Genomic DNA, 25,230 nt, shown 5'->3' with positions numbered 1-25,230 from the left:
TAGTTGATGTATGTTCATGGCCTGAACTGCATCACAGTTTAGAATGAATAAGCATATATTTGGGGATTGCACTTTTGGTAGTGCATCCTGTTTGTTGGTTAAGGGATTGATTCCTGGTAGTGTTTCTGGTTTGTTTCTTCTTGGGAGGGAGGGCCAGGCTGGCCTCATCTCACCAGAAAACGAGGCTTGTTGGCTTGGTGACTCTTCTGATAGGGATTTGAGCTAGGGGGCTTAGAAGAGGGTGTTTTATATGGGGTGCTTGATGCATTGGGGGCATTTGACTTGGGGGTTTTGGTTGGTTTCATTACAGGCTTTATTTGGTATTGTTGGGCAGCATTTGCTTCCATTGCTGCAAAGGGGTATGGGGTGGCTTTCTCTGTTGATATTTAGAGTGTTAGAGCTCTTTTCTTGTATGCAGGGCATAATGATTTATTTGTAGATTCATGTGGGCCTTTGCAATTGATGCATGTAGGCTGAGTGTTGTTGCAAGTTGTCAGCTCTTTAGGATGGAAAGATTTACAATTACTACACTCTTGGAGAATTTAATTGCATTTGTTTGTCGTGTGTCCCAGTTTGAAACACTTCTGACACTGAATAGGCTTAGGTTTGTATTCCTTGTGTGGTTTGATTTGCCCAAATAGGAATTATTTTTCTGGGATATCAATTTTATCTTTTAGTGTGAATAAGAAAGATCTACTAGTTTTGATGCAATTAGAGTTAGGTTTTCCAAGTTGGGTAACATCCTCAACTGGGATTATGTTTCCAGCCCTATCTGAGAGCCCTTCTTTTAACTCCTGAGTAGATATCTCTGGGGGAACATTCTAAACTACTATTATTTGTTGGTGATTGTTTTGGGTTCCAATTAGATGCAATAATTGGGGTATTCAGAAGGGATTTAAGGTTAATTATTGTATCTACTGATTTCTGATCTTCTACAGCTATTAGCAGAGATCCATCACGGTTAATGTTAAGAGAGAACATTGATTTTAGCAATTTAAAAATTGCAACTCTTATTGCAGTGATCATTTTTATTTCAAAGGGGGTAGTGGGAGTAATTTTAAGGTAAATTCCTAAGTTTTTGGAGGGAGAATCTTGGGCAGGGAGAGGGGAAATGCTTTTAATTGGGGAGATTTTTTTCCTTTTTTTAGAACTTCTAGAGAGGACCTCTTGAAACCCATTATCATCGTTTATGGTTACATTAGCCCCTACACTTATCATTGTCCTATTCTCCGAATTGGAGCTATCATTAGAACTTTGAGATAGGGTGCTTGACCAGCCAAGATGGGTATCTTTCACTATGACACTTTCACTGGAATTTGATTTGGGATCTGGGGGGACTTTTTTTTGGAGGACTTCTAATCATTGCCTATTGGAAAAAGCTTTAAAACACAAAAATAAAACTAAAAACAAGAAGGAAGAATAGATGATATCAAACCGTCTGCACTATACTATGGGGAGGATAAACACCACAGTATAACCCTGAGGATGACTTGAGCAGAATTGGTTTGGTACAACTGCTGATTAGAAGAGATAATAATCACAAGAAAATATATTTCGATTTTCTTATAAGGTTGCTGTTGCTGTAACTTGTAGTAAATTTTGGCAGCCATATCTGCTTCTTCATCTTTTAGGAGCACTTGGATATTTAGAAGCTTGTTTTTGAGAGAATCAGCATTGCTAGAGATGACATGCAGGGTATTATTATTTTGAGGCTTTCAACATGCTAATTCAGAGATGGCACTGAGGAAGCTCAAAATAATCCAACTATCGCATGAAAAGAAAATTTCACTAAGTCCATTTTCAGTTGATGCACTAGTATTAACACTTGAAGTTCTACAAAGCAAAGAGGATAACTGCAAGAAATCAGGGCTATTTACAGAAGGTGAGGGACAAACTGTTATATCCCCATTGCAGCTGGGTTCAGGTTACTCCCAAGAAAATTTTTGACAAGCTGGACCCAAGACCAAATCTACAACTAACAAAACAACAGCTAACCAGCTACTGTGGAGCTAGAATCCCTGTCATTGGCACTTGTGATCTTACCTGCAGCCACAAACAGTATCTTAGGGCAGCTCACAAATTCTATGTGGTGGATTCAGATTCAACTCTGATCATGGGGTATTGATCAAGTATAGATTTGAACCTCATCAAATTGGTACTAAATGTCAACTCTGAAGAAACAAGTGTAGTTGATGAGTACAAAAGCATCTTTGAAAGTATTGGCTAACTGGAGGGCAAATGCTACATCAATCCAAAAGAGGGCCCATGTCTACCGTTTACCCAGCTAGAAGGGTACCAGAGACATTAAAAGACAAACTCCAGAAAGAACTTATCAGAATGGAAAGAGATGGAGTTTTTGAAAAGGTCACTGAGCCCACAGAGTGGGTCAACTCGTTGGTTGTGATCAAAAAGAAGAATGGAACTGTGCACAGATCCAGAAGATCTCAACAAATGCATAAAGCACCCTTGCTACCCCATACCAAATGCTGTTTTAGTGCAAGCAGTGTGTGCTATTTCGGGCACATAAATGGAGCAGATGGAATGAAACCAGACCCAGAAAAACTGAGAGCCATCAAAGAGATGTCCAGACCTTAATGCTGTGAAGAGTTGCTTACTCTCCTTGGAATTTTGAACTATCTTTCAAAATACATTCCAGATCTATCTACTAGAAACAAAAGCCTGCAGACACAATCAAATTGGAGCTGTTTTCTTGGAGCCCAGAAAATGCCAGAAACATGTCATCAAACCAGAAAGAGCCTATGATCAATCATGAGATACCAATTTTGCCATGGCAAAAAATTGTATCTGGCCTATTCACATTGAACAATACTGATTATCTCTTGACAGTGGACCATCATAGCTGTTTTTTTAAGTGGACAAACTCAGCTCCACTACATCAAAGGCCATCATCTCTAAACTCAAATCCCACTTTGCCAGATATGGCATTCCATCCATACTAATGTTTGACAATGCCCCTCAGTACCCCTCTACTGAATTTCAAGAGTTTGTCAAAACCTGGGGATTCACTCACAGAACATCAAGTCCAACATACCCCCAGTCTAATGGGCTTGTAAAAAAAAACTGTACAGACAGCAAAGAATCTCCTGAAAAATAATGCCTCAGAAAATAATGAAATAAAGCCTCAGAAAATAATGAAGACCCATACTTAGGACTGCTCAAATACAGGAACACACCTGTTGATGGACTAGCCTTGCTATCCCAACTTCTATTGAGTTGTCAACTGAGACCTCTTCTCCCGTGTTACCACTGGCCACTTAAAAAAGAAAGTGGTCAGCAGTTGTAAGTTCATTAAGAAATGTACAGTTCTTCAGAGACAACAGAAGCATCCTTACAACACAGTGTCTAGGCTGTTGCCATCAGTCAAGGTGGAGAAATCAGTTTATGTGCAGAAGGCTCTAGACAGGAAATGGAGCAGAGCAAGAGTAATTGCCATATCTGAGTCTCTGCAATCTTACATAGTTGAGACAGAGGATGGATCTGTCATCAGACAGAACAGAATACATCTCTCAAACCACCTTGGAAACAACTGAGACAAAGACATGGCTGATCAAATTGGGAGGGTTTTGGCCCCATTTGCTACCCCAAACAAGGCTGTTCTGCTTCAGAAATCACCTCCACTGCTGGTAAATCAGCTCTACAGATCACCACTCTGCTCTTTGCCACTAGAATGGTTGAGGACAGAGATCACCCCATCAGAATCCCCAGTTCAGCCATGTGAAGCAGTACCTGGTTCCCAAGCTGGTGCCAGAACACAGTATGGAAGAGTGATCATCCCACCAAAGAAATTGACACACATTATGTGTAGTGGAAGTAGGCACTGTGTATACCCAGAGTAATAAACCAGGGAAGTGAGCCTAGTGTCTTCTTGAATTTTGTTAAGAAGAGTATGAGTGTAAGTGTGAGAGTAGAATTAATTAGTGCATAACTGTTATGTGTATATAGAATATACATTAGAGAAGAAAGCCTAGCACCTTCTTATGAGGTATATTAATTCCAATCAATCAATCAACAACAGCAACCGTACAAGAAAATCGAAATATATTTTCTTGATTATTATCGCTTCTAATCAGTAGTTGTACCAAACCTATCCTGCTCAAGTCATCCTCAGGGCTATACTGTGGTGTTTGTCGTTCCCATTTTATTGTGCTTCCGTTTTTATATAATATTTTTCCCATTCTAGTTTTAGTTTTATTTTTGTTCTTAAATCCTTTTCAAACGGGTATTTTACAGAAGTCCTCCAAAAAAAAAACTACATCCCAGATAAAAACAAAAAATAAAAAGTTAAATATACCCATCATGGCTGGTCAAGCACATTATCTGAAAGTTCTAATGATAGCTCCAATTCGGAGAATAGGACAATGATAACTGTAGGTCCTAATGAAACAATAAATGATTATAATGGGTTTCAAGAGGTCCTCTCTAGAATCTCTAAAAAAAGGAAAAAAATCTCCCCAATTAAAAGAATTTCCCCTCTCCCTGCCCAAGATCCTCCCTCCGAAAACTTACGAATTTACCTTAAAATTACTCCCACTACCCCCTTTGAAATAAAAATGATCACTGCAATAAGAGTTGCAATTTTTAAATTGCTTAAATCAATGTTCTCTCTTAACATTAACCGTGATGGATCTCTGCTTATAGCTGTAGAAGATCAGAAATCAGCAGATACAATAATTAACCTTAAATCCCTTCTGAATATCCCAATTATTGCATCTAATTGGAACCCAAAACAATCACCAACAAAAATTGTAGTTTATAATGTTCCCCCAGAGATATCTACTCAGGAGTTAAAAGAAGGCCTCTCAGATAGGGCTGGAAACACAATCCCAGTTGAGGATGTTACCCAACTTGGAAAACCTAACTCTACTGGCCTAAAAACTAGTAGATCCTTCTTATTCACACTAAAGGATAAAATTGATATCCCAGAAAAATTATTCCTATTTGGGCAAATCAAACCACACAAGGAATACAAACCTAAGCCTATTCAGTGTCAGAAGTGTTTCAAACTGGGACACACAACAAACAAATGCAATGAAATTCTCTAAGAGTGTAGTAATTGTAAATCTTTCCATCCTAAAGAGCTGACAACTTGCAAAAACACCCAGCCTACATGCATCAATTGCAAAGGTTCACATGAATCTACAAATGAATCAATATGCCCTGCATACAAGAAATGAGCTCTAACGCTCCAAATATCAACAGAGAAGGCCATCCCATACCCCTTTGCAGCAATGGAAGCAAATGCTGCCCAACAATACCAAATAAAGCCTGTCATGAAACCAACCAAAACCCCCAAGTCAAATGCCCCAAATGCATCAAGCACCCCATATAAAACAACATCTTCTAAGCCCCCTAGCTCAAATCCCTATCAGAAGGAATCACCAAGCCAGCAAGCCTTGTTTTCCGGTGAGATGAGGCCAGCCTGGCCCTCCCTCCCAAGAAGAAACAAACCAGAAACACTACCTGGAATCAATCCCTTAACCAACAAACAGGATGCACTACCAAAAATGCAATCCCCAAATATATACTTATTCATTCTAAACTGTAATGCAGTTCAGGCCATGAACATACATCAACTACAGAAAACAAAAATTATTGCAGAATTGGCAAAAATCTACATCCCAGATGATATGCTCATTCAAGCAAAAAAAGATCTTGCTTTACTTTTAACAAAGCTGAACATTGATACACAGTCATATGAAGAATAAATCAACAACACAACATTTATCAATACTCCAATGGAATGTAAGATCACTCACAGAAAATAAGCTAAATGAACTAATATCATTTATGAATAATAATTCCATTAATATTGCTTGCCTCCAGGAAACTCATTTAACCCAAAATCAACAAATTAAGTCTCTGGGATACACTATCCTGAGAAAGGATAGATCTTCAGAGAGAAAAGGAGGTGGTCTAGCTTTATTAGTTAATAATAATATAAAATTTTGTGGCATCAATTTTCCAGATTTTGAAAATGATGTTGATGTAATTGGTATAAGTGTTTCGCTGAATAATTTAAAAACCTACATAATAAGCTTTTATAACCCTAATGGCCAAACTTCAGATGCCAAGGATTTCTTTAATTATATAAATAATTCTAATATGATAAAAAACATCATTATTTGTGGTGATTTCAATGCCCACAGCCTTTTGTGGGGGAATAAACCAGCAAATAAAGCTGGTAAATTTATTGAGCATATGATTTCAAATAATAATGAATTAGCTGTTGCTACCCCTCCAAACCTAAATACATATTTTAACCCCAAAAGTGCCAAATTCTCCACAATTGACCTACAAATTGTGTCTTTAAATTTTTTGAACAAAATTTACATAAATAAAATTGATAGTCTGTGTACAGACCACTTTGCTATAGTTTGCTCCCTAAATGAACCTGCTGAAACTTCTTCTCATACTTCCAAATATATCAACACTAAAGCAAATTGGTCTATTTTCCAAAATAAGCTAAATGATGAAATTACAAGTTTCACCCAAAGTTCATGCATTTCTAACACAACAGTTGACACACATGCTGAAGCCTTGACATCTTTACTAATAAATACAGCTAATCATGCTATCCCCAGGACAACACCTAAGAAAACATTCCCTAAACAAATTCCTAAAGCATGGTGGACAAATGAGTGCCTAAATAAATGGAAGATAAAAAAGGCAGCTAGGACAGAATTCATACAAAAACCAACACCTACTACATATTTAAAAAAATTACAAGCAGAATCTAATCTAAAAAGGACTATAATAGATGCTAAATATAAATACTGGAATATTTTTGCAAATAATCTCTCCAGAGAAATGCATGAGCCAATTATACATAAAGTCATAAGCCACATATGTGGGAAAAAGACTTCTCCCAACCCACTCCTGTATGAGCTTATACATAATAATACCCATTATGACAATGATATTGAAAAGGCTAACCTATTTGCAACTCTTTTTGTTAATAAGCTAACATCAAACAATCAAAGCAATCTGTCCACAATTCCTATGAACCCTAGTTACCAACCACACCCAGGATCCGAGTACATAACTAATCCATTTTCAATCCAGGAATTGAATAATGCAATACATCATATTAGGTTCAAAACTAGCAGCAGCTATGACAATATACACCCTACATAGATAAAGAATCTCACACCTTCATACAAACAAGAACTGCTAAATTGTTATAATTACGCTTGGGCATCTTCTAGGTTCCCCAATGTATGCAAATATTCGTCCCTCCTACCAATCCTAAAGAAAAATAAACCAAAAGATAACCTTGAGTCTCATAGGCCCATAATGATTACACCTATGATGGGGAAAATAATGGAGAAAATAATTTATCACATACTCCTCTGGTTTGCTGAGAAAAATAACATGATTCCACACATTCAAACTGGATTTAGGAAATACCACTCCTCAACAGATGCTTTCATTTTGCTAACAAATGCAATAAATGAATCTTTGTCAAAAAATAATATCCTAGTGGCAGCTTTCCTAGATTTTGAAGGAGCATATGACAATGTGAACCACCAAATCCTTTTAAATAAACTTGCAAACCTTGGAGTACCTCCCAAGCTAGTATCCTTTATTAAATCCTTCATAGAAGTGCGAAGTTTCATTGTTTGTGTTGGTTCAGCCTCTTCACCCCACAAGACAATATCCAAAGGCCTACCTCAGGGAGCAGTCCTCAGTTGCCTCCTATTTGCCCTATATCTCTGGGACATGAACCTACCCCACACGAATCTACAATATGCTGATGATCTGGTGCTATGGTCATCTGGCAACACCTTTCAGATAGCACAGTCAAATCTGCAAAAGTCACTTTTCCAGTTTGAAAAATTCTCTCAACATTCAGATTTACCCATTGCACCCACCAAGTCAAAAATAATCCAATTTCACAGGAAGCGAAACCATGTTAATGCAAAACTAACTCTAAATAAAACAACTATTCCAGAGGATAATAATATTAATTACCTAGGTCTCATGCTTGACCAAAAACTTAATTTCCACCTCCACATTTCAAACACAATAAAAAAATGTTATAGAAAAGCAAATATACTAAAAAGACTTCTTTCCACACCCTGGGGTTGTAAGGAGAAAACCTTACTCCAGTTTTATAAATCACATATAAGACCCCATATTGACTATGGGCTCATTGTCTATGGTGCATGTGCAAAGACCCAGATGCAAAAAATTGAAACAACACAAAATGATATAATACGTCTCATATTTGGTCTTAGGAAACCCACAAGCACCAAGTTTCTGCTTATGGAGAGTGGATTAACAACAATACGGGAGAGACGTAGCTTACTCTTGATAAAACATCTTACAAAAATTGAATCAAATAGCTCACACACATTACATAATTGGTTAAGAAATCCAGCCATGTATAGAGGTATTGCAGATGAGTATGCCAATATTCAAAAGAAGTTCCCTGTACCAGCAAAGTCTATTGCACCTACTTTCCCCCAATCCCCTCCATGGAATTGGTCATTTCCCATACTAAATACTGAATTTTCAAAATGGAACAAAGATTTAACCCCCATTGCTTTTGTACAGAAAAAATTTGCAGAACTTAATACATTTACCTATAAAAATCACTTCCAAATATTTGTTGATGGGTCAAAAATGAATGAGAAGGTTGCAAGTGGTGTTTTCCTTCCTCACCTGAACATTGCAATGGGCGAGAGATTATTTAATAATTTATCTATAATGTCTGCTGAGTTAAATGCCATAATCATGGCATTAGAACACCTTAAGCAAAACCAATCTTTGATTGAAAATTCGAATAATATTATCATTTATTCCGACTCTTTATCAAGTCTTGAGTTGCTGGCCTCAGCTCCTCAATATAAGTTGGACATTGACACTTATCATTGTCTTAGTATTATTGATAATCTTGCTTCAAGTGGCATAAAAACTTACTTTCAGTACATTCCTAGCCACTCTGGCATAAGTGGTAATCATCAGGTTGATGAAATAGCAAAAAATGCTATAAATATTGACCAGCCAAGTGGGAGACCAATCCCAATTAGAGATATTTACCGATGGAGGCTATCAGATATTAATTTTAATAAGATTAATCCTATCCTTTCCCCCTTTCCCAATAAGTATCTTTCTAAAATTTATCATAGAATTCGTTCTGGAACAAATGGACTAAATTTCCTTGCATTCTCATATAAGCTTTCTAATTCAAGTGGTTCAATTCCCCTGTCCCCTCTTTGCAGGCATTGTAATATGAATAATGAAACAATTGACCATTGCCTATTTGAATGTAATATGCTGACGTCTGCACAACATACCTTGCTTTCTAAACTGTTAAAATACTTCAAACACCACAAAATCCCACTATCAGCCAAGAGCCTAGCCAACTATACCTGCACACAGAGTATAGAAATCGACATCTATCATCTTATATTTGAACTCCTAGAGTCGAAAGATCTGCTGAAAGATATCTGAATATATCTAATAAATATGAGGCAATCAAGCCAGTAGCTCTGTAGCCCACAGAGTGAAGCAAAAGGAAAAGGGCTAAATAGTGTTACTGAAAAGCCCGCCTGCTGTTAAATAGAAGAAGAAGAAGAAAGAATTCTTAGTGATATTTCATTCCAGCACAGTATAGGAAAAAAAAGAAAAAATAAAAAAAAAGGCATACCTATGAATCATGTTGTTCAAGGTTAAAAGAAGGGAGATGTGGTGTTGGATGTTATATTTTGATTGCTTGCTTGTGCTTTATTATTGTTATTGCTTGTGCTGTGCTTCTGCTTATATTGCTTTTTGTTGTAGCAGCCTGGGTTTAATAAACTAATTACTCAAGATTGTTGCAGTTTACAGCCTAAAAGTTGGTTGAGGCCAACCTTCCTGAGATGTATAACAGTGTTACCAGCCTTCTTGACACCAGTATACTTTTAGACTTGATTCTTCTAGACCTGGCTAAGGCTTTTGAGTAGGTCCCTCATAAACAGCTCAAATTGAAACTTTCAGCTATAGGTATCCCCACAGGTATTCTGATGTACCAAGTTTCCTCTCAGACTACATTCACCAAGGGCAACTCTTTACCTGCAACAGTTAAAATTTCTTCTTCAGTTTATATGAGGTGATCAGTGGTGCACCACAGGGTACAGTAGTGGGCCCAACTCTATTTGTCATTTATATCACCTTACCTTACCTTAATCACCTTAATCCATTTGAGAGCTTTAAGGTCCTCCAGACCTGTAGTGCTCTTGAGTCAACGACTCTCAATTGAACCTCCACCACCTCTTCTCCCACTCCTTGTCAAGGTGGCATTTGAATGGCTGGATCAAGGGAGCGCTGACAGTTGAGTCCTTCAATTGATTTAAGTGGTTTATGACTCTTCTTAAGAAGTAAATTTGACGGGTTCTTGATTGGGAGCTTAACTTTGGCAGCTTCTTGGAGTGTCCTCTTGTGTAATGATGGCTTGTGCTATGATTGCTGCTAAAGATGGTAGAGTTTTCTTCTTGAAGTTTGTAAGTCAGCATCATATTGCTATGCATGCATCTGTAGATGAGGGTAGATAGCTTAAGTTGCTTGAGGCAGTCCTCATATGAAGTTCATCTTAGGCTTTTCACTCACTTTGTTGCTTGCCTCTGAACATTTTCGATGAGCCTTACATCTTGCCAATAAGAAGGACCTGCAAGGCACATGCCAAAATCGAGATGGGGTCTGACAAGAGCTTTATATAATTTTATGAATATTTATATAATTTTATTTACATAATTATATAAACAACTTGATAAAAAAAATGGAAAATGATTATTCAAAAATTTTTGGACCTGACCTGCTAACAGATTTAGCATACAATCAGACCTACCCACAATTCAAGCATGAGCTGCAGACTGGCTACTAGACTTTAACAGATCAAAATGTGGTGCCCTTCAATTTAGCAATTGTAATCCCTGTAACTTGTACACCATGTTCAACTCCAAGTCAGATAATAACATACTGCTGAAAACTAGCTTAGAAGAAAGGGAAATATTTCCTTAGTTCACACTTTGAAGCAAATTCAAATCTTTCCTGATCTATGAATTGCTCTATAGTTGATTATGTGGATGATTAAATGCATCCCACAGATACTTCCAGGGAACACCATTCCATTCAGTATCAAGTAACTTCTTGAAAGCTTAATCATTGGGTGCTGAAACTGTAGTATCTGAGAGACTTTTCTAGAGGTTGACTACACTGCAGGAGGAAAACTGTTGATGGTGTCAATATTTTTGTTTGACAATGTGCTATGAGTTCACACTGACAAACAATTAAAATTCCATGAGCACTGGCAATGAGCAGTATCAAAGGCTAATTCTAGTCTTGGTCTACTTATGCATACTATTTCAAGCTGCTCACAGAAATTGTTTGGAAAACTGTTGAAACGTGTTGATAAAGAAATATCTTATATTTGAGCTTCAAAGCTGTTTCTTCACTTGTTCAATTCTTCTGAAAAATGATCTTCTTCTTCTTTTTAACAGCTGGCGGGCTTTTCAGTAAAACTATTTAGCCCTTTTCCTTCTGCTTCACTCTGTGGGCTACAGAGCTACTGGCTTGATTGCCTCATATATATTAGATATATTCAGATATCTTTCAGCAGATCTTTCGACTCTAGGAGTTCAAATATAAGATGATAGATGTCGATTTCTATGCTCTGTGTGCAAGTATAGTTGGCTAGGTTCTTGACTGATAGTGGGATTTTGTGGTGTTTGAAGAATTTTAACAGTTTAGAAAGCAAGGTATGTTGTGCAGACGTCAGCATATTACATTCAAATAGGCAATGGTCAATTGTTTCATTATTCATATTACAATGCCTGCAAAGAGGGGACAGGGGAATTGAACCACTTGAATTAGACAGCTTATATGAGAATGCAAGGAAATTTAGTCCATTTGTTCCAGAACGAATTCTATGATAAATTTTAGAAAGAGACTTATTGGGAAAGGGGGGAAAGGATAGGATTAATCGGATTAAAATTAATATCTGATAGACTCCATCGGTAAATATCTCTAATTGAGATTGGTCTCCCACTTGGCTGGTCAATATTTATAGCATTTTTTGCTATTTCATCAACCTGATGATTACCACTTATGCCAGAGTGGCTAGGAATGTACTGGAAGTAAGTGTTTATGCCACTTGAAGCAAGATTATCAATAATACTGAGACAATGATAAGTGTCAATGTCCAACTTATATTGAGGAGCTGAGGCCAGCAACTCAAGGCTTGATAAAGAGTCGGAATAGATGATAATATTATTCAATTTTTCAATCAAAGATTGGTTTTGCTTAAGGTGTTCTAATGCCATGATTATGGCATTTAACTCAGCAGACATTATAGATAAATTATTAAATAATCTCTCGCCCATTGCAATTTTCAGGTGAGGAAGGAAAACACCACTTGCAACCTTCTCATTCATTTTTGACCCATCAACAAACATTTGGAAGTGATTTTTATATGTAATTGTATTAAGTTCTGTAAATTTTTTCTGAACAAAAGCAATGGGGGTTAAATCTTTATTCCATTTTGAAAATTCAGTATTTATTATGGGAGATGACCAATTCCATGGAGGGGATTGTGGGAAAGTAGGTGCAATAGACTTTGCTGGTACAGGGAACTTCTTTTGAATATTGGCATACTCATCTGCAATACCTCTATACATGGCTGGATTTCTTAACCAATTATGTAATGTGTGTGAGCTATTTGATTCAATTTTTGTAAGATGTTTTATCAAGAGAAAGCTACGTCTATCTTTTATTGTTGTTAATCCACTCTCCATAAGCAGAAACTTGGTGCTTGTGGGTTTCCTAAGACCAAATATGAGACGTATTATATCATTTTGTGTTGTTTCAATTTTTTGCATCTGGGTCTTTGCACATGCACCATATACAATGAGCCCATAATCAATATGGGGTCTTATATGTGATTTATAAAACTGGAGTAAGGTTTTCTCCTTACAACCCCAGGGTGTGGAAAGAAGTCTTTTTAGTATATTTGCTTTTCTATAACATTTTTTTATTGTGTTTGAAATGTGGAGGTGGAAATTAAGTTTTTGGTCAAGCATGAGACCTAGGTAATTAATATTATTATCTTCTGGAATAGTTGTTTTATTTAGAGTTAGTTTTGCATTAACATGGTTTCGCTTCCTGTGAAATTGGATTATTTTTGACTTGGTGGGTGCAATGGGTAAATCTGAATGTTGAGAGAATTTTTCAAACTGGAAAAGTGACTTTTGCAGATTTGACTGTGCTATCTGAAAGGTGTTGCCAGATGACCATAGCACCAGATCATCAGCATATTGTAGATTCGTGTGGGGTAGGTTCATGTCCCAAAGATATAGGGCAAATAGGAGGCAACTGAGGACTGCTCCCTGAGGTAGGCCTTTGGATATTGTCTTTTGGGGTGAAGAGGCTGAACCAACACAAACAATGAAACTTCGCACTTCTATGAAGGATTTAATAAAGGATACTAGCTTGGGAGGTACTCCAAGGTTTGCAAGTTTATTTAAAAGGATTTGGTGGTTCACATTGTCATATGCTCCTTCAAAATCAAGGAAAGCTGCCACTAGGATATTATTTTTTGAGAAAGATTCATTTATTGCATTTGTTAGCAAAATGAAAGCATCTGTTGAGGAGTGGTATTTCCTGAATCCAGTTTGAGTGTGTGGGATCATGTTATTTTTCTCAACAAACCAGAGGAGTCTGTGATAAATCATTTTCTCCATTATTTTCCCCATCACAGGTGTAATCATTATGGGCCTATAAGACTCAGGGTTATCTTTCGGTTTATTTTTCTTTAGGATTGGTAGGAGGGACGAACATTTCCATATATTGGGGAACCTAGAGGATGCCCAAGCGTGATTATAACAATTTAGCAGTTCTTGTTTGTATAAAGGTGTGAGATTCTTTATCCATGTAGGGTGTATATTGTCATAGCTGCTGCTAGTTTTGGACCTAATATGTTGTATTGCATTATTCAATTCCTGGATTGAAAATGGATTAGTTATGTACTCGGATCCTGGGCGTGGTTGGTAACTAGGGTTCATAGGAATTGTGGACAGATTGCTTTGATTATTTGATGCTAGCTTATTAACAAAAAGAGTTGCAAATAGGTTAGCCTTTTCAATATCATTGTCATAATGGGTATTATTATGTATAAGTTCATACAGGAGTGGGTTGGGAGAAGTCTTTTTCCCACATGTGGCTTATGACTTAACGTATAATTGGCTCATGGGTTTCTCTGGAGATATTATTAGCAAAATTATTCCAGTATTTACATTTAGCATCTATTATAGTCCTTTTTAGATTAGATTCTGCTTGTAATTTTTTTAAATATGTAGTAGGTGTTGGTTTTTTTATGAATTCTGTCCTAGCTGCCTTTTTTATCTTCCATTTATTTAGGCACTCATTTGTCCACCATGCTTTAGGAATTTGTTTAGGGAATGTTTTCTTAGGTGTTGTCCTGGGGATAGCATGATTAGCTGTATTTATTAGTAAAGATGTCAAGGCTTCAGCATGTGTTTCAACTGTTGTGTTAGAAATGCATGAACTTTTGGTGAAACTTGTAATTTCATCATTTAGCTTATTTTGGAAAATAGACCAATTTGCTTTAGTGTTGATATATTTGGAGGTATGCGATGAAGTTTCAGCAGGTTCATTTAGGAAGCAAACTATAGCAAAGTGGTCTGTACACAGACTATCAATTTTATTTATGTAAATTTTGGTCAAAAAATTTAAAGACACAATTTGTAGGTCAATTGTGGAGAATTTGGCACTTTTGGGGTTAAAATATGTATTTAGGTTTGGAGGGGTAGCAACAGTTAATTCATTATTATTTGAAGTCATATGCTCAATAAATTTACCAGCTTTATTTGCTGGTTTATTCCCCCACAAAAGGCTGTGGGCATTGAAATCACCACAAATAATGATGTTTTTTAACATATTAGAATTATTTATATAATTAAAGAAATCCTTGGCATCTGAAGTTTGGCCATTAGGGTTATAAAAGCTTATTATGTAGGTTTTTAAATTATTCAGCCAAACACTTATACCAATTACATCAACATCATTTTCAAAATCTGGAAAATTGATGCCACAAAATTTTATATTATTATTAACTAATAAAGCTACACCACCTCCTTTTCTCTCTGAAGATCTATCCTTTCTCAGGATAGTGTATCCCAGAGACTTAATTTGTTGATTTTGGGTTAAATGAGTTTCCTGGAGGCAAGCAATATTAATGGAATTATTATTCATAAATGATATTAGTTCATTTAGCTTATTTTCTCTCAGTGATCTTACATTCCATTGGAGTATTGATAAATGTTGTGTTGTTGATTTATTCTTCATATGACTGTGTATCAATGTTCAGCTTTGTTAAAAGTAAAGCAAGATCTTTTTTTGCTTGAATGAGCATATCATCTGGGATGTAGATTTTTGACAATTCTGCAATAATTTTTATTTTCTGTAGTTGATGTAAGTTCATGGCCTGAACTGCATTAGAGTTTAGAATGAATAAGCATATATTTGGGGATTGCATTTTTGGTAGTGCATCCTGTTTGTTGGTTAAGGGATTGATTCCTGGTAGTGTTTCTGGTTTGTTTCTTCTTGGGAGGGAGGGCCAGGCTGGCCTTATCTCACCGGAAAACAAGGCTTGCTGGCTTGGTGATTCCTTCTGATAGGGATTTGAGCTAGGGGGCTTAGAAGATATTGTTTTATATGGGGTGCTTGATGCATTTGGGGCAGTTGACTTGGGGGTTTTGGTTGGTTTCATTACAGGCTTTATTTGGTATTGTTGGGCAGCATTTGCTTCCATTGCTGCAAAGGGGTATGGGATGGCCTTCTCTGTTGATATTTGGAGTGTTAGAGCTCTTTTCTTGTATGCAGGGCATAATGATTTATTTGTAGATTCATGAGGACCTTTGCAATTGATGCATGTAGGCTGGGTGTTTTTGCAAGTTGTCAGCTCTTTAGGATGGAAAGATTTACAATTACTACACTCTTGGAGAATTTCATTGCATTTGTTTGTCGTGTGTCCCAGTTTGAAACACTTCTGACACTCAATAGGCTTAGGTTTGTATTTCTTGTGTGGTTCGATTTGCCCAAATAGGAATAATTTTTCTGGGATATCAATTTTATCTTTTAGTGTGAATAAGAAAGATCTACTAGTTTTTAGGCCATTAGAGTTAGGTTTTCCAAGTTGGGTAACATCCTCAACTGGGATTGTGTTTCCAGCCCTATCTGAGAGGCCTTCTTTTAACTCCTGAGTAGATATCTCTGGGGGAACATTGTAAACTACAATTTTTGTTGGTGATTGTTTTGGGTTCCAATTAGATGCAATAATTGGGATATTCAGAAGGGATTTAAGGTTAATTATTGTATCTGCTGATTTCTGATCTTCTACAGCTATAAGCAGAGATCCATCACGGTTAATGTTAAGAGAGAACATTGATTTTAGCAATTTAAAATTGCAACTCTTATTGCAGTGATCATTTTTATTTCAAAGGGGGTAGTGGGTGTAATTTTAAGGTAAATTTGTAAGTTTTTGGAGGGAGGATATTGGGCAGGGAGAGGTGAAATGCTTTTAATTGGGGATATTTTTTTCCTTTTTTTAGAGCTTCTAAATAGGACCTCTTGAAACCCATTATCATCATTTATGGTTGCATTAGGACCTAAAGTTATCATTGTCCTATTCTCAGAATCGGAGCCATCATTAGAACTTTCAGATAATGTGCTTGACCAGCCAGGATGGGTATCTTTCACTATGGAATTTGATTTGGGATCTGGGGGGACGTTTTTTTTTGGAGGACTTCTGAACAATTCCTATTTGAAAAAGCTTTAAGCACAAAAATAAAACTAAAATAAGAAGGGAAAAAAGATGATATCAAACCGTCAGCACTATACTATGGGAAGGATAAACACCACAGTATAGCCCTGAGGATGACTTGAGCAGGATAGGTTTGGCACAACTACTGATTAGAAGCAATAATAATCAAGAAAATATATTTTGATTTTCTTGTACGATACCAAGCTGATACCAAGCTGATTTCAGTGTCATTCTCCTTCTTTCGAATTTGTAGCCAGCAACAAAGCGCAGTTGCCAAACGCTAAATATTAAAAACACCATTGATTACATTGGCTTGTCCGTTTTTGCGTATTTTTGGTGACAATTTGTGCAGAAGGGAGCAATAGCAAACAAACAAGAGGCCGAGTTGGTACCAGCAGGATTTTGATCCTTAAACTGCTGGGAATAGGTGATTTGAGTATTGCACTTCCCACATTCTGTCTACCTTGAATTGTCAAGGTAATAAATTTAGCATTCTGAGCATTGATGAGATACAATACTTTCATTTGAGCGCCAGGAGAGGAAAAGCTAGCAGAAGAGGGGAAAGTACCTGTGGCAAGTGCTCTAGTGGTATCTGCTGAGAGTTATTTGTCCAAGAGAATTGATAAACTTTTGCTATTTATACCAAACCAGAAATGGTGAGCAAACGGATGCGTGTTAGCCCAGTGAAGGGTACTGACAAGTGTGCAGCCTGTGAAGATAATTTGAACAAAGGTTCTAATGCTATGAACTGTGATGATTGTGAGCGATGGCTGTGTGCAGAATGCCTTGCTCTTTCAGAACCAGAATATATTTTATTAACAAAGATGACTTGCTCCATGGGCTGTGAGTGGAAATGTCCCATGTGCAAAGGCAACCCAAAAGGCAGTGTTAATGCCTCAGAAATAGCAAAAATTGTGGACAGAGCATAAAAAGGTCACTAGGTAGTCTTGATGACACAATAAAGAACCTGGATGTGAAAATCAAAGAAGCGGTTAAAGACTCCTTTTTGAGCTTGAAAGATGAACTGAAAGCTGAAATAGACACTAAGGCCTTGAAGATAGAGTACGCTCCCTGGAGCAGCACTCGGGAGCTGCCACAGACCAAAAAGTGTTGAAAGACCTTGTGACTGCTGAAACAACTGCTCTAAAGGAAGCCCTAAACAAACAATTTGAAAGCAGGGTGAAGGTGCTAATCTTTGAAGACCACGACAGACAGAAGAGAAGATTGAATATAGTGGCCTTTGGAGTTGCTACTCAAACTGATGATGCCCAGTTTGTCCTCAAGCCTAGCTAACGAATACGGCTTACCTGGTGTCCCTATTTCAAACATCCGCTGCCTAGTGAATCCCACTGTCTCCGTAACCCAAAATCCACTACGCCCACCCCCAATCATGTTTGCTGTCCCCAACTTCAAGATTAAGAAGCTGATTCTCCAGAAATCGTTTGAGAAAAAAGGGGCAGTTCAGTTCAGAAATGATGTATCAAAAACAGACTGTGACAAAAGGCAGAAGTTATATGAAGAACTATACAGAAGGCGGGCAGGTGGTGAATCAAATATTGTGATTAAAGGCAACAAGATTGTCCCAAAAAACTTCCAGCAGCCTCCAGCTACCCTGGGGTTGCAGGTGATGGAGATCTAGGAGTTGATGCCTGTCAAAACAATGTAAATAGTACTGTACATAGAAACTTTAGTGTGAGTGATTCAAATGCAAGCCCCACATTTGAGATCAATAATGATGAATTGTTTGCAAGTGCATTATCAAGCACTCATAGCAGAGAAACTTTGGATAGTTCCACTTTTGAATCTTGCGAGTTGGAATTTAGTGATATTGGTGATGCCCATATTGAAAATGAAGACGGACTATTAATGCTTTACAGTAACGTGGATTGCATCACCACAAAAATGGATGAAATAAAAGCTGTAGTTTCAGCAAGACCTGAAGTGAGTGTGTTTGCCTTCACTGAAGTTAAACCAAAGTATACTTCAGTGCCAGTGACTGATGTGCAAATCCAGATCACTGGATTCAGAATAATCTCAAACCTGTCAAAACCAGAAGGAAGAGGAATTGTCCTGTACATCAAATCATCACTGAAGGTAGGAGACCTTAATCTTAATCTTGGTTCTCAGTATGAGCTGTGGGTGGAGCAGGTCTGGATAAAAATTGAGCTAAAGGGTCACCCATTAATTATAGGTTGCATTTATAGAAGCCCTAGCTCTCCCTGTCAGAAAAGTTCTCACCTCGCGATTGTAAATTCTATAAGTTTGGTGATGAGTTGTCCTTGCCATAATATTGTAATTGTTGGAGACTTCAACCTGCCTCAGATCCAATGGATTAGTGGTTATGCTGCTACAGGAGATAACAATGACCAGATTGGCACACTCCTTGAATGCCTACAAGAACATTCATTGTACCAGACAATCGATTTCCCAACTTGCTACAGAGAGGGCCAGAACCCATCTCTCTTAGATCTCCTATTTGTCAAAGATGAGGAGGCAATCCAAAGTATAGACCCAGAGCCACCTTTTGGTGCAAGCAACCACATAGCCATAACTTGTTGACTAAAGTTGTACCCGCAGACAAACAATTTTAGAAAACATGTGTTTACAAATTACAACAAGGTCAGGCAAGATTTGGCTAACCAAGATTGGTCTTTTGTCAAAAAGAATGATGTAGAGGGAGCTTGGCTTGAGATGAAAAGGGTCCTCAGTGAGACAATTGCAAAACACACAACAACCACTTGGAAACAAAGACCAAGAACGCTCCCTTTCATCACACAAGAAATCAAGCTAGCAGTCCAGAAGAAAAAGAAGTTCTGGAGAAGGTACAAGGACGTCCCAACGCAGGCAAATCATGACAAATTCAAACAAATACAAAACAAAGTCCGCTACCTTACAAGAGAAGTTACTAGCAAGTATGAGGAGGCTTTAGCTTCAGCATCAAAAACAAATCCAAAGAAATTTTGGAAGTATGCCTCCACTCAAAATCCTGGAAGACATTCAGTAACCAAACTCTCAGTTAATGGAATACCAGTAAATGGAATACCATGAGCAACCCTGGAAATATAGCTGAAGCTCTGAACCAGCAGTTCAAGTCAGTTTTTACACCTCCAGATATTGACCCCTTGCCACAAATGCTGGAATATGATATTCAGAAACCAATGCAAATTATTACTGTTGGCACTTTGGATGTTGAATCATGGCTCAAAAGATTGAACCCAAATAAGTCAGTTGGCCCTGATGGGGTACACCCTCAAACTTTGAAAGAGGCTCATGCAGAGCTTACCCTCCCCCTAGCAAAACTGTTCCAGAAGTCTCTTGACACGAAACAAGTCCCTCAAGATTGGAGAAATGCAAATATTACACATGTTCACAAGGGTGGAAACAAGAACTGTGCTGCCAATTACCAGCCTATTAGCATCACCTCGACAGTCAGTAAAATCCTCAAAGGATTTGCAAACACCACTGTTATGAAACACCTGATTGACAACAAACTACTTCCCAATAGCCAACATGGATTCAGATCTGGACGCTTGGTCGAGACAAATCTTATTGATGCATATGAATGTGTCACCAAACTGCTAGACCAGGGTATCCCTGTTGATATGATTTTATTAGACTTTGCAAAGGCTTTTGACAAAGTTTGCCATCGTTGTTTGAAGGCTAAACTTTTAGCTACCAGGATACAGGTGGAGGTTGTTGAATGAGTGATGCAGTTCCTCTCAGGAAGAAAGCAGAGAGTTAAAGTGTTTGGGGATAACAGACAAGAATTTTTCTCAGAAGTTGCTGGATTTGATAGTGGCATGCTCCAGGAAACAATCTTGGGCCCAATACTTTTCAATATTTACATTTATGATGCTCCACAGGCTGTAAGAAATAAGATAAGCCACTTTATACTGATGCTTCAAAGCTTGTTGGGCCTGCAGAGCTGACAGCAACAAGAGCCACCATAAAGAAGGGCCTGGATTCACTTTCACTTCGGGCCTGCCAATGGAAGCTTGAGTTTAACATCCAGAAGTGCAAGGTGGTATATTTTGGGAAAAAGAATGAGAAGTGGCAGTACCATATGAGTGGGGGGATGGCTCTAGACAATCAATTGGTTCCTCCGTAGCTGAAAGAGATTTGGGAATAGTTGTCAATGAAGAATTAAAATTCAACAAACACACACAAACAGCAGTTGTCAAAGCATCTCAGACCCTCAGAATAATTAAGCATACAGTACATAGCAGATCATCTACAGTCATGACAAAGCTGTACAAGGGTCTTGTGTGACCATTCCTGGAGTTTGGGATGTGTGTTGCCATGTCTCTGAATAAGAGTGACCAACAGAAAATAGAGTCTGTTCAAAGGTGCACAACTAAAGCTGTTGATGGATGCAAGAACCTCAACTATCCATCTCGCCAGAACAAACTACAGCTCCCAACACTTGTCTACAGATGGCAGAGGGGCAATGTCATTATGACTTACAAGCATGCCGATTCCTCTTCTCAGAGTCCTTTACAACTTGACAAATCATCCAGGACAAGAGGGCATAGTAAGAAGCTGCTCAGGAAGAGAGCTCACAGCAGACTCCACAACCACTACTTCTCCAATAGAGTGGTGGCCCCCCTAGAACAGTCTTCCCAATGCAGCTGTCACCACTCCCTCTGTCAATGCATTCAAGATCACCATTGATAAGAATTGGTCCACCAAACCATGGAAAACAGAGTGGGATGCCACCAAACCAGTGACTCCCCATCATTACTGACCAGTGACTCTACAGGATCTTTGCTTATTTCACTGGACAATGCAATTTAAAGTAATTTTAAGGTAATCTAAGGTAAAGCAACTGTGAGGCCTGTCTAGGACTTTGATATTTATCTTACCTCTCCCTTGTACAAGTAGCCTATGCAGTGTTGTTACTAGCCAAGATGTTTCGGGGGGGGAGGGGGGCAAGAGATTTTACCGACTGACTGGTCATTTTTACAGACTGTTTTTTGTCAATAATAAGCATAACGTCTGTTTCAAATACAATATGTAAAATCACTGCACAAGTCAGTAAAACTGCTGCATTTACCAACCAAGATTTAGATTTTGGTATACATCATGTCACTATTTTAATGCTGTTTATTTAACCAAATGGAAAGTTGTTCCATCATCTATAAAATCATGGCAGGAGTCAGTAAAACTGCTGCATTTAATTCTAGTCTTTGTTTAGCTAAGCATACTATTTCAAACTGTTCACAGAAAGTCTTCATAAGGCTCCACAAAGCAACTGTGAGGCCTGTTTAGGCCTTTGATATTTTTCCTATATCTCCCTTGTACAAGTAGCCTATGCAGTGTTGTTACTAGCCAAAATGTTGGGGGGGGGGGAGCAAGAGATTTTACCAACTGTTTTTTTTTAATAATTAGCATAATGTCTGTTTATTCTTTGTCTTTATAGTATATTCATTGTCTTTATTGAACCAAACAATAAATTTTAATGACATTGGAAAAATTGTGGCACTAAGCACCACCATTTTACCAAATTATAGGGGGGGGAGGATCCTCCTCTCATAGGCCTAGCCTATGTGATGACCCTGAGCCTATGATACAACATTATTTGAGGGGGTTGGTAAATATTTACCAAATCATATTATTGAGTTAGGCTACAACTTAAGTGAATATACCACTTGATGTCCTTTTTTATGCTCTTTATTAATATAATAACATTTTTGTCAGAAATGAATTTTAGCCCCCACCCACATATATGCCCATTAAGGGTATATATTTGAAAATAAGGGGGCAGGGTAATTTTATTTCTGATATAAATGAGAGGTAAGTTTAAACTTTCCCCCCACCCCCTAATGTGCAAATATAGCCTATACCCTGAATTGGTATATATAGGGGTGGGGACTAAAATTCATTCCCAACAAAAATGATTTTTATATTCATAAAGAGCATAATAAAAGGCATCAAGTGGCATATTCACTTTAGTCATAACTCAATAATATGATTTGGTAAATAGCCTAGGCTATTTACCCTAAAGTGAATATAGGCCTACCATTTGATGCCTTTTTTTAGGTAAAGTTCTACCAAATCATATTATTGAGTTAGGAAAAAAGTGAATATACCATTTGATGCCTTTTTTTTATGCTTATTAAAAATATAATAATCATTTCTATTGAAAATTAATTTCAGCCCCCCCCCTCTTATATATTCCAATTCAGGGTTAGGCTAGGTATATATAGAGGGGGGCTGAAATTCATTTCCGATAGAAACGAATATTATATTTGTTATCAGCATAAAAAAAGGCATCAAATGGTGTATTCACTTTATTTCTAACTCAATAATATGATTTGGTAGAACTTTACCTTTTTTTATGCTGATTACAAATATAATAATCATTTCTATTGGAAATGAATTTTAACCACCACCCCTGTATATACCAATTCAGGGTAGGCTATATATGTGCACATTAGGGGGCTACTGACAGGCAGGGTACTAAACCAATAGCCTAGGCTGACTGTCAGAACAATGTTCTGTTGGTAAATTTATGGCAGTTCATATTACTGACTTACAAATAAATTAAACATACTACTCAATGCCTTTTTTATACTCTTTCCAAATATAACTTTCATTTTTGTTGGAAATGAATGTTACTCCCACCCCTATATATTCCAATCCAGGGTTACTGAATTGGTAATACCTTGATTTAATTTCACACACAGGTAATACCTTGATTTAATTTTTTTTAAATCAAAGAAGCAATTCAGAACACATAGTCTAGGCTGTAAAATTCATCTAGTTCAGTTTGTTTTTGTTTATTATTTGGTTGCTGATGAATGGCTATTTTATTTATTAAAAAAAAAGCGAATTAGATGACACTAGCAAATCAAGGCAAGCTCATATTTGCTGACCATGAAGATCTTATTCCGGCATAAAAAAAAAAATAAGCAAAAGAATCATAGACAGAAAATTTAGCGGATGGAGCATCCCAGCACTATCTTAATCAAACAGTTCGTCTTAAAGAACTGTAAATAAGGAACGATACAGCTAAATAGTGTGAGAAACTCTAAGAAACAGAGTCTTGGTAAAAATACAAGTAAAGCTCATCAAATTTTATGTTACTCATCAAAAGTTACGAGCCTCAGAAAATTTGCCGAATTTTGAAAAAGGGGGGAAATACCCCCAAAACACCAAGTGATTTGAATGAAAATCATACGGTCAGATCTAGCATACCAGACAGCCCTACTGTAGGGGTTTCAAGCTACTAAGTGCGAAAATGTGGAATTTTGCATTTTTTTTTTTTTTGCCAGAAGAAAGATCACGGATGCGCGTTGATTTGTTTTTGTTTTTTTATTGTTTCTTTTTCATCGTTAATTGTATCGAACCAGTGATCGTAAAATATTGGGAGAGGGCTCGTTTGATCGCAAATCAAAAGTTCTAGTGCCCTTTTTAACTGACCGAAAATATTGGACCACAGCTAGCCCCCGTCCCAACGCTCATTTTTTTCCCAAAGTCACCCCATCAAATTTTTGGATAGCAATTTTGTTCATCACACTCGAGAAATCTAATAAATATGTCTTAAAGGATGACTTGTTCCCCCATAGTCCCCGGGAGAAGGGCTGCAAGCTATGAACTTTAACCATTATTTACACTCAGTATTGGTTAGCATATAGACATTTTTCTGGGGGGGGGGGGGGCAATTGGCATGATATTTCCATGGAGGAATTTTTCTTGGGGGAAAGGTATTTGCCACGGAGGGGAAGCCGGACTTCCCCGCACTATTTAAAAAGCGATCAGAGAAGTTAAATAAGAAAAAAAAAAGTTTTTTTTAAACTGAAAGTAAGGAGCAACCTAAAACGAACAGAAAATATTACGTATATGAAGGGGAATGCCCCCTCGTCAATACCTATTTCTTTCCGCTAGATTTTTATTTAGAACTTTTAAAACAGCTTAGTATTCTAATTAAACGGTGTTTGCGATTCAGGAGTCGTTCTTAAATAATTATTAACTAAAAAAAAAATTTCCACAAAATAAGTTTTTCAAAGAAAAGTAAAGAACTCCATTAAACCAAAAATGAGCTAAAATAAAATCAAATAGTTTACCAAGCGTAAAACTATCACAAATCAGCATCGATAAATAAAAGAAACCCAAAATGAACAGAAATTACAATGAATAACCAAGTCAAACTCAAAACGAGCAGAAATTAACATGAGTAAGGCTCAAAGCCCCTATGCCTTCCCAAGGCCTGAGCATAATTTGCACTTTAATGAAAAAATATAAATGTTTTTACTTTTATAACGTTAATAAATTAAATAATATTAACATTTTGATTACTAAATATCAGTGTATGTATATTAAACTGACCATGCACATTCATTTGTATTTTTTTCAGTAAAGTACAAATCATTTTCTGTGACAAAATGGCT

General features: G+C 37.2%; 1 protein-coding gene across 4 annotated transcripts in view; it reads right to left on the bottom strand.

Annotated features, from left to right (window-relative positions):
* Positions 1–23,618, bottom strand: part of loco (regulator of G protein signaling family member locomotion defects) — a 176,909-nt gene extending 153,291 nt beyond the window's left edge. Inside the window, exon 1 of one of the 4 annotated variants that reach the window (XM_089093541.1) lies at positions 23,505–23,618. The gene's annotated coding sequence lies outside the window, so the exon portion shown is untranslated. Of the gene's footprint in view, positions 1–9,830; positions 9,974–23,504 lie in introns of those variants that run through there. The other 3 variants (XM_089093539.1, XM_089093540.1, XM_089093542.1) reach the window with 3 other exon arrangements.
* Between the last annotated feature and the right edge of the window lie 1,612 nt (positions 23,619–25,230).

This window comes from Artemia sp. Qi Xiang Cuo, chromosome 8 (genome assembly GCF_049724085.1).
Source record: "Artemia sp. Qi Xiang Cuo chromosome 8, ASM4972408v1, whole genome shotgun sequence".
In the NCBI taxonomy this organism is placed as follows: domain Eukaryota; kingdom Metazoa; phylum Arthropoda; class Branchiopoda; order Anostraca; family Artemiidae; genus Artemia; species Artemia sp. Qi Xiang Cuo.
The sequence above is the reverse complement of the archived record's forward strand: the minus strand, read 5'-3'. Positions and strand labels throughout refer to the sequence as shown.